We start from the raw sequence: 14090 nt of genomic DNA, 5'->3' as shown, positions 1-14090 counted from the left end.
CTAAATATCTAGAAGTCCAGAGCCCAGGCAGGGGCGGAGCGCACTGCCCCCTGGATGTCCAGCCTGGCAGGGGTGCACATGGGACTAGGGGTGGAGTGCAGGCTGAGGCTCACCTGGCTGACAGGATAAGTGGGGGAATCTTGGGACAAGCCTCCCCAGGAGGAAAGAGGTACAAGAACCAGCAAGCCCCACGGATCCTGTGTGGCCAGGCCCTGAGGTACCAGTGGGCAGATAGGGTGTGGCCCCTGGGGGGGTAAGGGGGCTGGGCAGGAGGGAGGGACAGGATAGTCCCTGAGTGAGGGTGACTGATGGCTATGGCGTGGGTTCTTATTGCTATTAGCCCCGCGTGATTTCATCGGATTATAAATTGTAATTTCTCTATGAAAGTGAGAAATGGAAACAGTCCAATGAGGTCATCTGACTCCCTGGCCAGGGCGAGCAAATTGTTTTGTACCCCTGAGGGGTGGGAGGGGAGGTGGCTGGGCCACTGTATGGAGAGAGGATGTTGGCAGTGTCCTCGGAGCCCAGAGGCTCCAGCCGGCCATGGCTGCTGATCCCCCACGATAGAGAGAAACGGCCTAAGTTCTGCTTTTGAAGTTAGGAACCAGGAGGGCAGCTTTATCCTGCCGGCACCAGGCCCTTTTCACAGCCCTTGGGATAAAAAGGCAAGGCTCCTACGCAGCCTCTGGAGCCCCACATGGCACAGCCCCACCTGTACATTGGAGTCCCTGGAATGCCCCAAGCCCGCTCTCCCCAGGCCCTCCCCCCAAGCAGTCCCCGCTCCTTCAGGGGTCCACCCAGCATCACCCTCACCTCCTGCAGCCCCCTTCTCCTTGGGGTACGTGGTCACACAAACCATAGTGTCCTGAAAGGAAGGACTGTGTCTGCTTGTCTGAGGCAGATCCCCCAGTACCTGGCTCAGTGCCTTGCACACAGTAGGCGCTTCATAAGTGTACCCTGTGAACTCCCCTCTCTCCTTTCTCATTTAAAAAACCGGGGTCTAAAAAAAAATTAAAAACTGGGGTCTAAACAAGGCTCTTGCTGGGTCTGTCCGACTTTGTCCGTCCTGGGTTGGCCTGGCTGGCGGTGCTTGGGAGGTGTGAGCTCTGCTCATTGTGGGTGCGTAGTGATGATAGTTAGTAGCCACCTGCGCTCATTGAGCCAAACCAGGCCCAGGAATAAATATGTAAAATATGTGCCCTCCTGGAGAACATCTACCTACCCCAGCAGGTGCACTATTGGATCGTGTAGGCAGGCCAAGGCCACACAATGCAGAATGAATGCTCCATGCGGACTTTCTATGTGGTCAAATTGAGCGGGTGGTCAATAGGACAAACTGAATCCGTGGGATCCCAAGGGTTCAGCCGTGGGAGCTCCTCCTAGGCCCCAGGCCACTTTGGCCATGTAGGCCCTTCCCCCTACAGGGCATTCTCTGCCCACCACCCCTCGCCTCGGCTTCCCTGTTCCCACAAGCCCAGGTCTCTGCTCTGCCAAATAGACCATTTTTTGGGTGAACATAATAAAAGCTTCCATTTGTATGCACTTGAGATGCTTACAATTTTACTCTGTGTTATAAATAATAACACCATAACCATACTAAAAGAAATTTGAAAGGGGGATAGAAAGCCAAGTGCACAATCCCACATGTCTACACTGCTCCACTTTGGCTGGATCAGCCCGTACACATACACTGTCTGCAAGGGGATAGTGCATGTGCCTTATCCTTTTCCAGGTCATTTCTGCTTTGCTGTCTCTCTTAAGCCTTGGGACAACCCAGTATAGCTGGCCAGGCAGGGCGGACCATGACCCTGAGAAGGGGCCACTTGTCCAAGATCACACAACCTGCATGACAGACATCCATGGCCTGGAACTCTGGGCCAGTGCACCTCTCTCTGCATGACACTGAGGCTCAGTGCAACAGAAACCTGCCATTAACCAAACACATGGTGGCCCCTGGGCCCACTGTACTGAGGGAACATGGGTTTTCCTGTGGCCCTCCTGGGCAGTCATCTGTCCATCCATCCATGTCTCTCCATTCATCCATCCTTCTCTCCATTCACCCATCATGCATCTGTCCATCTATCCATCCATCTACATGTCTGTCCATCTCTCTCTCCCCCACTCCATCCATCCAGTAAACATGTATAAATGTGTACTGCATCCAGTCATGCTCCCAGCGGCACCATGCAAGATGCTGGGATCCAGAGAATCCCAGGAGCTCGAAGTCTAGTGGGAAGGCCATTGATTGGTGGAGGGCCACAGTATGTGACCCACACAGGGCCCTATGGTGGCAAAAACCCGCCTTGCCCAGCCCCATCACTGGGGGCCTGATGGTGAAGGTAACACTGTGCTGGGGTTCTGGGGTTCCCCAGACTCCCACATCATGATAGTTACATGTGAACTCAGTGGCAAGCTAGGGGCAGGTGGGTGAGGCTGGGTCTCTCCCAACCACCAGCCTAGCCTATCCGTCTTCTAGGGCCCCTGTCCTACCTTTCGACCTCAGGAATTTCCCCCGAACTGGAAACACTCTCCAGCTTTGCAGTTTCTAGCTGCCCTGATGATCCGTACTCGCTGATATTAATTCCTATATTAGCAATTAGCCCTCCTGCTTCATTTCAACCTATGGCTCTTAGGGATGGATTATTATGTGTGTGTCATTAATCAGATGGCTGGTATGTGCTGCTGGAAACCCAGGTGGGCTTTATGGCTGGTAACTTAGGTCGAGTGGCATTTTGAATGAACAACACACCTGCCCCCCGCTCCCCGGGCAGAGCTGCCCTGTGGCAAAGAGGGCAGAGTTTAGATCATCGCAAGCAGGTCAAAGCTGGCACAAGCTAGGAGACCCAGAGTTTTCTTTTATGCAGGACTTCCAGGCTGAGGTCAGCATCTGTATTCGACCTGTATAGATGAAAAGGCTCTTTGTGACTCAAACCTAGAGTTTGTTCTGTGGCTGCTGACTTCCTCCCGCCAGGATGGCCATCCATAGGGCCTGTTCCTCTTTCCCTACAGTGACCACGGCGTGTGGGTCACTCCTCTCTTGTGGCAGCACGGACCTGGGAGCTGTCACGGCCACATCCCTCTCTCCAGGGGCAGAGGGCTGGGGGCTGGGGCCACAGGGCAGGGGGAGCTTTTCCATTTGGGAGTACAGACTGCTCCTGGATCAGAGCCAGCACAGTAGTGGTGGGGCAGGAAGGGCACTTCGGGTAAAGGCACAGCATATGCAGTGGCTCAGAGTGGGAGGGCTTGGTGGTGAGAAGGCTGGTGTCCCAAAGCTCTGAGTTGGTGGAGACAGTGATCTGAGCAGAAGTGGGAGATGGGATTTTGGCCTTGGGGGGAGTTTTGAATGTTCTGCTGAGGGGCCTGGTCTTCACACTGAGGGCAGTGGGGAGTCAGGGAATGTACTCAGGCAGGAGGAAGCATGACCAGACCTTCATGGAGAATCGGAGGGCGTGGGGTACATGAGAGGGACCCAGTGAGAAGCTGGGACTTGTCCTCAGCAGCAGGAAGGGGTGGGGGCCTGGGCTGGGGGTAGGGAATACTGGGGCTCAGGGGAAGGGGATGGCTAGGCAGGCTACCTGAAGACAGGCCTGGAGGCTGAGTGCATTCCCGCCCCTTTCTCCTTGCTAGAGGGTGGTGGCCTGAAGCAGCACCATGCACAGCCAGCCTGCCGTGGGGCTTGGAGCCTGGCTGAGTGGGGGTGTTTCTGGGTGCCTGGGGCGGGGCCAGCAGCAGGCCTCTGCAGGAGGGCACGTTTGGAGGCTCCAGCTTCTCCCTCTGCCCTGTTCCTGCCCTCTTCTCACTCACTGTGGCCTCAAGGCTTGGCACTACAGCACGGCACCCCAGAGCAGGTGAGAAGAGGTGGAGGCGAGAGAGCCTGCATATACAGTGCGAACCCCCAAGCCTCCACTCCGCTAATTAAACCACTTCCTGACAAAACCCAGACTTTGTCAGTTGGGTGTGGGAGTGGGTGTGGGAGCCAGTCAGTGGGCAACTACAGGAGCCCTTGCTGCTTGGCCAGCAGGCCCGGACCCCTGCCAGCACCCACCCTCAGAGACAGACCACTGGGGAAGGTGAGTGAGGGGGTGTTGAGGGCGGGCAGGGCCCAGAGCAGAGAGGCCAACAGCTACAGAGTCCCAGGGGGCTGCTCTTCTAGGACAGCTTCTTGGAGAAAAGATTTCTTCCTTGGGAGGTCCTTCCCTCCCTCTCCCTCTCCATGAGTGGGCTGAAGCCAGGACCTGGGGAGCAAGGGCAGCTGTGGCCAGAGGTGGTCTAGAATTCACTCCCATCTCCTGGTGCTGGCCTGGCAGAGCAGCCCGGGGACCCAACCGGCCTAGACTGTTGGCACCTACTGCCTGCCTGCCTGCTTGCCCCTGGGCCTTGCAGCCTGTCCCCCGCACCGTCTCGGGGGCTCTCAAGGCCTGGTCTACACTTTCAGGGTGCTGCCCCAACAGTGTAGCCGAGCCGTGGGGGCCTGGAAAGTCCACCATGTAGGTATTATCGTCCCTGAGCAGCAACGAGACAGAAGAGCAGGCAGGCATCTGAAGGAACCTCTGGTACCTGGAGTCCTTGCATGCCTTGGAAGTCTCCCCTTAGCAGAGGGAGGTGGCAGGAGGACCCCCCTGTGCCCAGGAGAGCTGCAAGAGTGGGAGAGGGGGCAGGGCCAGCCTCAGGCAGCTGGGCTCAGCTGGGCTCCTGATGGCTGCTCTCAGCCTCTGGAGGGGAAGGCTTAGGCGGGGCAGAGAGGAGTGGGAGCACACAGCCCTCCACGGGCCTGCCCCTCTGCCCACAGGGAGAGGCATAGTGGCCGGAGCCTGCCCACACATGACAGGACAAGAATGGTGGCCCAGGCCTGCTTGAGGGCCCCTGCCTGCTGGCTCCCGGGAGGGAAGCTGCTCACTGGCCTGGCCCTGGCTAGCAGGCCTTGTTGTAACTCAGCTCCTACACACAAGGGTCTATGCCTAGCCCTGGGGGATCCCTGGGAGCGAGGAGCATGGTGCTGCCAGCAAAGGCCAGATCTTTATCAGGAAATTGGCCTCCTTTTGCTAGCAGAACAGTGGCTGTGAATTCCCCACACCTGGGCCCTCAGCTGAGTCTGGAGGAGAAGAGACTGGCTCTGACCTGGCCAGCAGTGCCTCTGTGCTCTCACACGGGGTCCCTCGCCACCCTGGCTGTGAAACAGGCCCTACAGGGTCTACATGGGGTAGCTCTGGAGCCCCTGTATGAAGCAGCACTTTGTTGGTGTGTCTGGCAGGCATGGGGTGTATGTGTGTATGTACGAGGGGGGTCACAGCCGCAGGCCCTCTAGGGAGAAGGCCAAGGACCTTTCAGAACCCAGGCTCTGCTCAAGGAGTTGTTGGCTCCCTCCTCTGCCCACTCCTTCCCTCAGCCCACTCCTCAGTCTCAGAGTCCACCAGGAGCTCTACACCATACAGAGGAAGGTGCCATGGTCTGGTGGATCATCAGTACCCACCCTCCAGCCGCTGTGTTCAAATGCAAGTCCTCCAGGGACCTGAGTGGCTTAGTCTGTTGGGTGTCTACCTTCAGCTTGGGTCATGATCTCAGGGTCCTAGGATTGAGCCCCAAGTCAGCTTCTCTGCTAAACAGGGAGTCTGCTCCTCCCTCTCCCTCGGCCCCTATCCCTGCTTGTGCGCATGTGTGCTCTCTCTCTCTCACTCAAATGAATAAATAAAATCTTTAAAAACAAAAAAGCCAGTCCTGTGAAGACCTCTACCACTGACCACACTGAAAGCCACAAGCCAGGGATTCCAGGCCATGCATTGGGCTATCCAAGTCACCTGGGTGTGCAGCTGACAGAAGCTGCCTTTTCTTCCAGAAATGTCTACCTCCCTCCTGCCAGCTATGCCATCCTCTGGCCCCTAGGGACAGGCGCCCTTTCGCCTGGCTCCCCCAGCTTTCCAGTTTCCCTGAACCATGGAAGCCCATGCCAAGGGATTTTCATCTCCGTGTTGGAAATCACCCACCCTCCCCTCCTTCCCGTAAACACACTCTCCGGCCCAGAGCAGCATTGCATGTGCCCCGGCCACGCGGCCAGACTTTGTTAATATTTACAGCGAGTGGCTCAGAAAGCTATTAGCTTCCTTTTCTTGTTAATTGAAAGAGGAGAAAATGGTTGTAACACTTCAAAAGGACTTAAAGCGCAGTCTGAGCGACCAGCTGAATGAGGAGGAAGGGAAAAAAGAGAGACTATTTAAAATAAAGGAAGAAAGGGAGCCCACCCCTCATGCGCCCCGCGAGGGTAGACTGGCGTTCCTTCTCTGGCTCGGCAGACGCCTGCCTGTCCTCTGAGGCTTCCTCATTGCTGCTCATTGTATACTTTCCTTTTCATTTGGGAGCCTGCCTTAAGGAGAGAAGGAGGAAGAGAAAGGATGTGCAGTGCATTTTCGTTAATAACGAGGCTCTTTGAAGCTGTGGCTAATGAGGCCTCTGGCACCTTTGCTCCTGGAGCACTCAGGGCCTGGCCTCGCCTGGGAGCTGCAGGCCTGGGAGCTGCCCTGACCCATGGCCACCAAAACACAGGCACTCACTTTCCGGGAAGCAGGCCCGGGGGCAGCGGGGGGTGGGGGGCATTGGGTGTACCCTGGGGAAGCACTTGGGTCCCCTTGCTCAGCATCCGGAGTCTGCCCCTGGGAATGTTAGTGACCAAACAGCTGTGCCAGGCTCCCTGCGGTCAGATGGGGGCAGACCAGGTGACTCAAGAGTTTTCACTCCCGGAGCCTACCTTTCAATTCAGGCTGACAAGTCCCCTCCTTCAGGAAGTCTCTGGCCTCTCGGGCTCTCCTGGCACCCTGCTCGCTATCAGCTGGCCTTCTCTGTGTCTGCAGAACAAGGTGGCTCTCTGGAGCAGACACAGAGGGGCCCAGCTTCTGTGCTGTGCCCTGAAGGGAGTCGTCTCCGCCCTGATCCTTCCCTGCTTCTGCCCCCCAGCTGATCAGACCAAACAGGAGCCCTGTTCGGTGCAGGACCCCACAGCAGGCACAACTCTGCTGCAGGGCCAGGAGGCCCGGGGAGTGGGAGCAGGGGCAGGGGGCAGGTAGAACGGGCTGGGCAGGGACCAAAGGACAGATGGAAGACAGCACTCTCCTGTCCTTGGCTTTCTGGACAGTTGACCCAAAGAAGTAAGACTAGCCTATTCTGGGAGGACTGGGGATCTAGAAGGACCAGGATGGATGTACTGAGAGGGATTCCATCAAGGAAGACATTGGTGTTAGACAGAGATGCCCAAAGATGGCCCAGATCACCAGGCTGACCCCTGGGCAAAGGGGCTGAAGGCAAACACACAGGCTTCCTTCCCCTGTGGCCTCCTCCTGAAGCCACGCTGCCACTCCTCCGATTCACCCCTGCTCAGCATCCACCCTCCTCGGGGCTCCCCCGACCCTGGTCCTTGCACTGTCCACCTTGGATTCTTTTTTTTTTTTTTTTTTTTTAAAGATTAATTTTTTTTATTATTATTTATTTATGATAGTCATAGAGAGAGAGAGAGAGAGGCAGAGACACAGGCAGAGGGAGAAGCAGGCTCCATGCACCGGGAGCCTGACGTGGGATTCGACCCCGGGTCTCCAGGATCGCGCCCTGGGCCAAAGGCAGGCGCCAAACCGCTGCGCCACCCAGGGATCCCTCCACCTTGGATTCTAAGTGTATTCCTCCCCCCTTCGGCTGTGAGCTCTTAAGGGCACAGACGGTGTCAGCAGCAGTGACATGGCTAACCTAATGGAATTCTGTGGACAGCCCTGCTGGGCTCACTGAGCGAAGTGCTCTGTGTGAATGATACAAAGCCTGTATTAAGTCCCAGGCAGGCAGCATTCACATGTCACCTTGCTGAACCCACTGGCCGTTATGACCATCTCGATTCTCCACCCGAGGAAACAGATATTCTGGAGCCTGGCCAAGTCACACCGTGAGTCCACCATGGAACCCGAGTGCACACCCACTCTTGTCTCGGCTCTGTGCCCATACACCATGCCCCCACGAGCTTTTCCTGTGTGGCCAGGGACTAGTGGGTTGTGCTCAAACAGGTGGAGGCTGTAGGCTGGATGGAGCTCCCTCCCCCCAGGTTCACAGGGCCATAAGCATTGTATTTATATATATTTATTTTTCTGAGAGAGAGAGAGCATATGAGCACATGCACAGGTATGAGTTGGGGGATGGGCAGAGAGAGGAAGAAGGAAGAAGCAGACTCCCTGCTGAATGTGGAATGCACCTCAGGGCTCAATCCCTCACCTGAAATCATGACCTGAGCCAAAACCTCACTCAACTGCCTGAGCCACTCAGACACCCCCATGAGCATGTTAAAGGCTCTGAGAAGTCCTGCTGCACAGGTAGCAATTTAACTGCTCCAGCAGCTACCTGGTAACCTCCCAAGACTCAGGTATTCTTCAAAGCACCCTTTGGGAAATGCTTCACATGTTCATTTAACTGGTCTTTGGTGGGTGTCTGCTGTGTACCAGGTAGTGGTCTGTGCCAGTGACATGCAGTGGTTGAGGACAAGTGTGTCCCTGCCATTTGCAGTGCCCAGCACCTAGCTCAGTGCCTGACACAGAGTAAGCACACACACATTCAGCAAATGAGAGCCGAATGAGAAGGGGGTTGGATGGGGTAGATGAGCTGGGCCAGGGCCACATGTCTTGGCCAGTCTCTGCCCCAAGCCGCCCTCGAATTTCCTCCTCCTCCTCCGAGCCTGGACCTGCTGCCAGCCCTACCGGCCATGTCAGCCTCAGCCTTCCCCATGAGAAGGGCATCGAGGGGCTAGAAGCAGCCACTCCTAGAAGGCCCACCATGCCTCACAGGCAGGTCAGAGCCCTCTGCCCCCACCCAGGGCCCCCGCCGGGCACAGCACCTCTTCCCTTCCCTGCCAGCTCTGAGGCTCCAGCCTTGACATTCTAATCACATCCCCCAGCCCTGCCTGGAATACTAATTCTCCCAAGATGAAACCATCCGTGTTTAATTTTTTTTAAAAGCCAGGCAGAAAGACAAGACAAGAAAAGGGGAGGCATCGGTGGGTGGAAGTTGGAGCCCTCCTTAGAGTTCTATTCAGAGCTTCTCTAGGCGGCTGGTCTTGAGGATGTGCAGTGTCACCAGCCACCCTGGATGGTCACACTGCCTCTGACGAGGGCCAGGAGGGGGCTGGCCCTGCTCAGTGACACCAGCCACCCCCGGACCATCCCCTGCCCCTAACACAGGCCAAGGAGTGGGGTAGTCCCATGTTCTGGTGGGTGGGGAGCAGAGGAAGGACCCAGGCAGGCCTTTTGAATACACCAGAGCATGCTATAGGCCCTGGCTTGAGAGGCCTTCAGGAGGGAGCCCCCCCCCACACACACCTTTTTAAAGATTTTATTTATTTATTCATGAGAGACACAGAGAGAGAGAGGCAGAGACACAGGCAGAGAGAGAAGCAGGCTCCATGCAGGGAGCCTGATGTGGGACTCGATCCCAGGTCTCCAGGATCATGCCCTGGGCTGGAGGCAGTGCTAAACCCCTGAGCCACCAGGGCTGCCCAGGGGGAGCCCCTTTAATTAAGAGTGGGCTCCAGGAAACCTCTCCCCTATCCATTGTCTGCAGGTTTCTAGCCAGCTCCTGGCAGAAGATGGAGCCTGAGGCCTCCCCAGGTGTGGCTAGGGTCAGCTGGGGACAGAGAGAGGGCTGGAGAGGCGGGAGCAGTGTGGGAGTCCCCAGAGTGGGCTCAGTATGAGAGAGAGGCCAGAGGCCAGGCGGGACAGGGAAGAGGGGCTGGACAGCAGGCACAGGGACAGCGCTTCAGGGTCGGATGACTTTGGATGAGCCCTCTGCCACTCCGGGCCTCTGTGGCCACTGTGCAGCACTGGGGTGCAGCTGCTCTTTGGGTTAGGAGGGTTGTTACCCGAAGGTGGTCAGCAGCCCGGAGTCAGGGGTCAGGAGTTGAGCCCCTCATGCAGCTCCAACCCTTGTGTTACCTGGGGCCCAGGTGTTACACCTCCGGGCATCGATCAGTTGGCACATCCAGTAAGTGGGTAAGTGAGGGAAGCGCCATGCTGGAATACAGGCAGCATGAAGGGCCAGCCTGGCACTCCAGGCACAAATATAAGTCAGCTGTCATTACTGTCACCCTTGAGACCAACGCACTCGGGAAAGCTTCGGCCCCCGCCTGCCCCCAGGCCTGCAGCCATCATCCCGGCCTGGCCCTGGGACTCCTCCCCTGCAGCATCCCACTGTCACGTTCTAACGTCTCCGGAGGGTAGAATAAAATTGTAATGGCAGAAAACATGACAGAACATGAAACATGATGAAATCTGCTACGTAAATTATGAACTCCATCCAAATCACAGCCCGCTCCTTCCGCAGCAGGGTAAACGCTGGCAGATGCCCTGCAGGCTGGAGACTCTGTGGAGACCGCAGGGCACCCCGCAGCCCTCCACTGGGCACTGCGAGTGCTGGCAGCGCAGGGCTTCAGCTGTCCCCCCTTCACTCCCCCTCCCCACGCCAGGAGGGGTCAGAGGCCAGGTCCTGCCCCCACACCCCAGGAGATACTACTCTATTTCACTTTCTACTCTAAGGCTCCCGTGGATGAGACTCCAGCCAAGGCCACTGCTGGACGGGTCTCTTCCCCATGCACATTGCCCCTTAGGTTTTTCCCTGGGAGCTTGGGCACAGAACAAACCCAGAACCGCCTGCAGGGAGAGACCCACCACTTCTCTGGGCCCTATTTTATTTTATTTTTTATTTTATTTTAATTTTTTTTTTCAGTCCGGGCCCCATTTTAATCTTACGATGCCTCTGCCACAGAACGTGGGCCTTGATGGGTGGTCAGGGATCAGGCAGGCCTGGGGCTGCAGAGCCCTCAAGCTGCCTGCACCTCCCCTCCAGTGACACCTGCAGGTAGCTGGCTCTGCCCTCGCCTTGACTTTCTTTCTCCTCCTCCCTGGTCACACCCCCCACCCACCCCCGCTCCCACAGCCAACTGTGAGCACACAGCTGGTACAGAGAGGGGGACTCCAACACACGTAACCACATTTTGGCCACCTCCCCTCTGCTGCGGGGGCTGCAACATAAATTATTATCGACCCGATGCCAGCTGGGGCTGGAGACGAGATGGGGAAATAAAGCACTGGGCTCAGTAATTGTGCCCTGCTGCCTGAATTTACTTATTTGTGGCTTTCCTACCCACTGGGAAACGCGATGGTGAATTATTGCTGACTATTAGGCTCCTGGATGGAAAAACACCATCGGATCCATTTCCTGAGGGCGGGCAGGAGCTAGAGACCCGCCCGCTCACCCCCGGGCCCTGCTGGGTGTGATCTGATTTTCCCAGGACCTCTCCTGTGTTGAATCCTGGTCCCACTCCACCAGCCAGAGGGCTTCTAGTCCGTGTTACAGATGAGGAGTCTGAGGCCCTGGTTTTCCTGTGACCTTCCTGCGTTCAGCACAGGCCTCGGGCACCTGGGACAGTTATCCACCTCACCCCAGTCTCACAGCTGGTGAACAGCAGAGTCAAGGCTGCACCCTGCTCTTTCTGACCTAGAGCCCATGGGGGTTCTCAACCGACATGAAAGGCCACCCCCTTCACCGTCACCCACCCACCATCATCTTGTTCTGAGGCCTGTGGGACTTCAAAGGGCTGTGAAGGCTCTCCCTTCAGCTCAGTCCCCTCTTGCTCTGGGACCAGGAGGATGCTGGTCACCAGCGGACTCCCACACCCATGGCTTCTGGCTGTGTTCAGCCATGGGGAGCCCCGGCAGCTCAGAGGGAGGGAGGAGAGCCTGGTGGAGCTGGGGTGCTCCAGCCACATCCCCTCTCTTTTTGGGTGATCCTCTCGACAGCTTCAGCATCTGTCTCTGGGACAGCTGGTGGGGCCTGCCTCACTCTCCTTTGCTGGTTTTCCTGACACCAATACCCGTGACTTTGTGAATATGCTCTGATCCCCTGTAATAGCAGAATAGTTACTTCACCCACTGAGAGCCTACTGCGTGCCATGCATGCATGTTTAAAGTCTTTTACTCTCCACACGGACTTGTTTCATACTCTGAATGACCCTCCGAGGAAGCATAATGTCCCCATTACATAGACAAGGCAACTGAGACCCAGAAAGGTTAAGTGACTGGCCCTGGATCACACAGCTGATACAGGCAACCTGGCTCTGAGTCTGTACTGATGGGAGAGCTAAAACCCAGAGAGGAGGAGGGACCTGCTCCAGACCAGGAGAGGCAAATCGTAAAGGGCTAGATGCCCTGGAGCCACAGGGGCAAGAGGCAAACGGCGTCCCAGGGCATGTGACACAGTGCTGGGCTCTGTGGGTACCTGCCAGACGGATAGGTACAGAAGCCACGGGGCTGGCGTGGAGGCTGCACGGAGCTATCCAGAGTGGGGAGGAGGGGACATGTGGATACTTCCTGAAGAGCCCCTGACCTGGGCAGCTCTGCCCAAGGGAGCTTCGGGACTGAGGCATCACACAGCCCTACAGCTGATGGCCATCGTCCCAGCTGCCACCTGCAGGTCAGAGTGGGGTTAGCCTTCTGCTGTCCTGGGCGAACGGGGAAGGAGAGGCTGGCTTCTCTGCTCAGGCTCACTTTCACCCACGGCAGCCCTACCAGGAACCTCTCTCACAGGCGAGGAATCTAAAGCTCCCAGAGCAGCCATGTCCGAGGCCTCTCTGCCTTGGAGGGGCAGGGTGGTGTTCCTGCTGCCCCTCCCCAGCTCTGCCTGCCAGCTGAGCCTCTTGATGCACCCACTTTGTCTCCTGGCTACAGCTCCCCAGGGCACTGGCCTGGGCCCTCTCCAGAGGAGGCAGCAACTTTTATCGACTCACCTTGGAGGAGTTCCCCCAAGTGGCTCAACTTTATTTTTGCCAAGTACTTTCTGAGTAACAGAGTCCCTGGGGCCCTGGGGTGGGGGCAGAAGATTCACTAGGGGACCCAGGTGCACATAGGAGGAGCAGAGGAGGAGGCCGGGAGAGGCAGGGGCTGATGGGGACACAGTGAAAGTCAGACCTCTCTGTGCAGTCACGCTGGGTGGGGTGACTTCAGACAGAGCCCTCCTGGGACACCCCACTAGCAGCTGAAGAGACCCGGATTCCCCACCCAACAGGACCTGGCTCTCTCCCTTGCCCCAGAAGTGAGGAGCTAAGCCTTTGTCTGTCCTAGCCTGCCCCCTCTTCACTTCCAAAACAACCCAAGGGAAGTGGTCATTGGATCACCATAGGGAGAAGGCCCTGCTGGGCCAGGAGTCTAGCCTCCCCTCCAGCCTCCAGCCATCCCCATCCAGGTTGGCTTGACGCTGTCCCCATTCTGCTGGCTGCTGTCACCTTGGGGCATCTGTGGCCTGGGACCTAGGTCCCTGCCTCCCAGCCTAAGCTCTAGCAAGGGGTGGTGATGGTGGGAGGCATGCCCAGCTTGACCCAGCCTGTCCTGGCTCCCAAGAACACAGCTTGCTGGGTGGGAGTCAGACACCCCCCAGGGACCCCTCCCTGTTGCCCCTAAGTGGGAGCCCTGGGGAGAACAGAGCCCAGGCTGTCGGGGGCTGACCTCATCTGGGAAGGTCAGGCAGTGTGTGGAAGGGGAGCAGGGAAGTTGGGTGGGGAGCGCCGTGAAGTGTGACCCCAATACCCTAGTGCACACCCATATTCTGCCTGCTCCCCAGGCAGCAGAAGCAGCATCCACCTCCATCCGGGAGAGGATCGCAGCAGGCTTATTTTCCTTGTGTCCCTGGGGTCCTGGCAGAGGGCTCAGCTCTGGGAACCGAGTTGGGGCGGGGGCTCCAAGGAGACAGGCTGTGCGGCTTTCCTGGCCTGCAAGCCCCGTGCAGGTGTGCTGCTGCCAGACATGCAAATCCAGGCCCCACTTAACTGCACCATCATTTATGTTAATGCCTTTGTGGTCCACACTTGGGTGCGGGTGAAATATGGCCCGCATCGTTTACTGGTGGGAATGTTAATTGTGCGCCGTTGGCAGAGGACAAATATGCATTTGGGGGGGTGTAGATCATCATGGCAGCCGCCCCAGGAGGTAATGGAGTGGCCACCACCACCAGGTGGGGTTAAAAGCAGCACAGGGAGGTGGACCGGGGTTCAGGAAAGGTGAGGAATGGGACTGGGGTGAGCCACG

The 14090-nt window shown here is 57.3% G+C and overlaps 2 protein-coding genes across 4 annotated transcripts in view; one reads left to right on the top strand and one right to left on the bottom strand.

The window, feature by feature from the left end:
• Positions 1 to 14090, top strand: part of MACROD1 (mono-ADP ribosylhydrolase 1) — a 152746-nt gene that overhangs the window by 57939 nt on the left and 80717 nt on the right.
• The window catches only part of FLRT1 (fibronectin leucine rich transmembrane protein 1), an 82563-nt gene that overhangs the window by 20958 nt on the left and 47515 nt on the right, over positions 1 to 14090 (bottom strand). The gene's annotated exons all lie outside the window — the stretch shown is intronic.

The sequence above is a fragment of the Vulpes vulpes genome, chromosome 5 (genome assembly GCF_048418805.1).
Source record: "Vulpes vulpes isolate BD-2025 chromosome 5, VulVul3, whole genome shotgun sequence".
NCBI lineage: Eukaryota > Metazoa > Chordata > Mammalia > Carnivora > Canidae > Vulpes > Vulpes vulpes.
The sequence above is the reverse complement of the archived record's forward strand: the minus strand, read 5'-3'. Positions and strand labels throughout refer to the sequence as shown.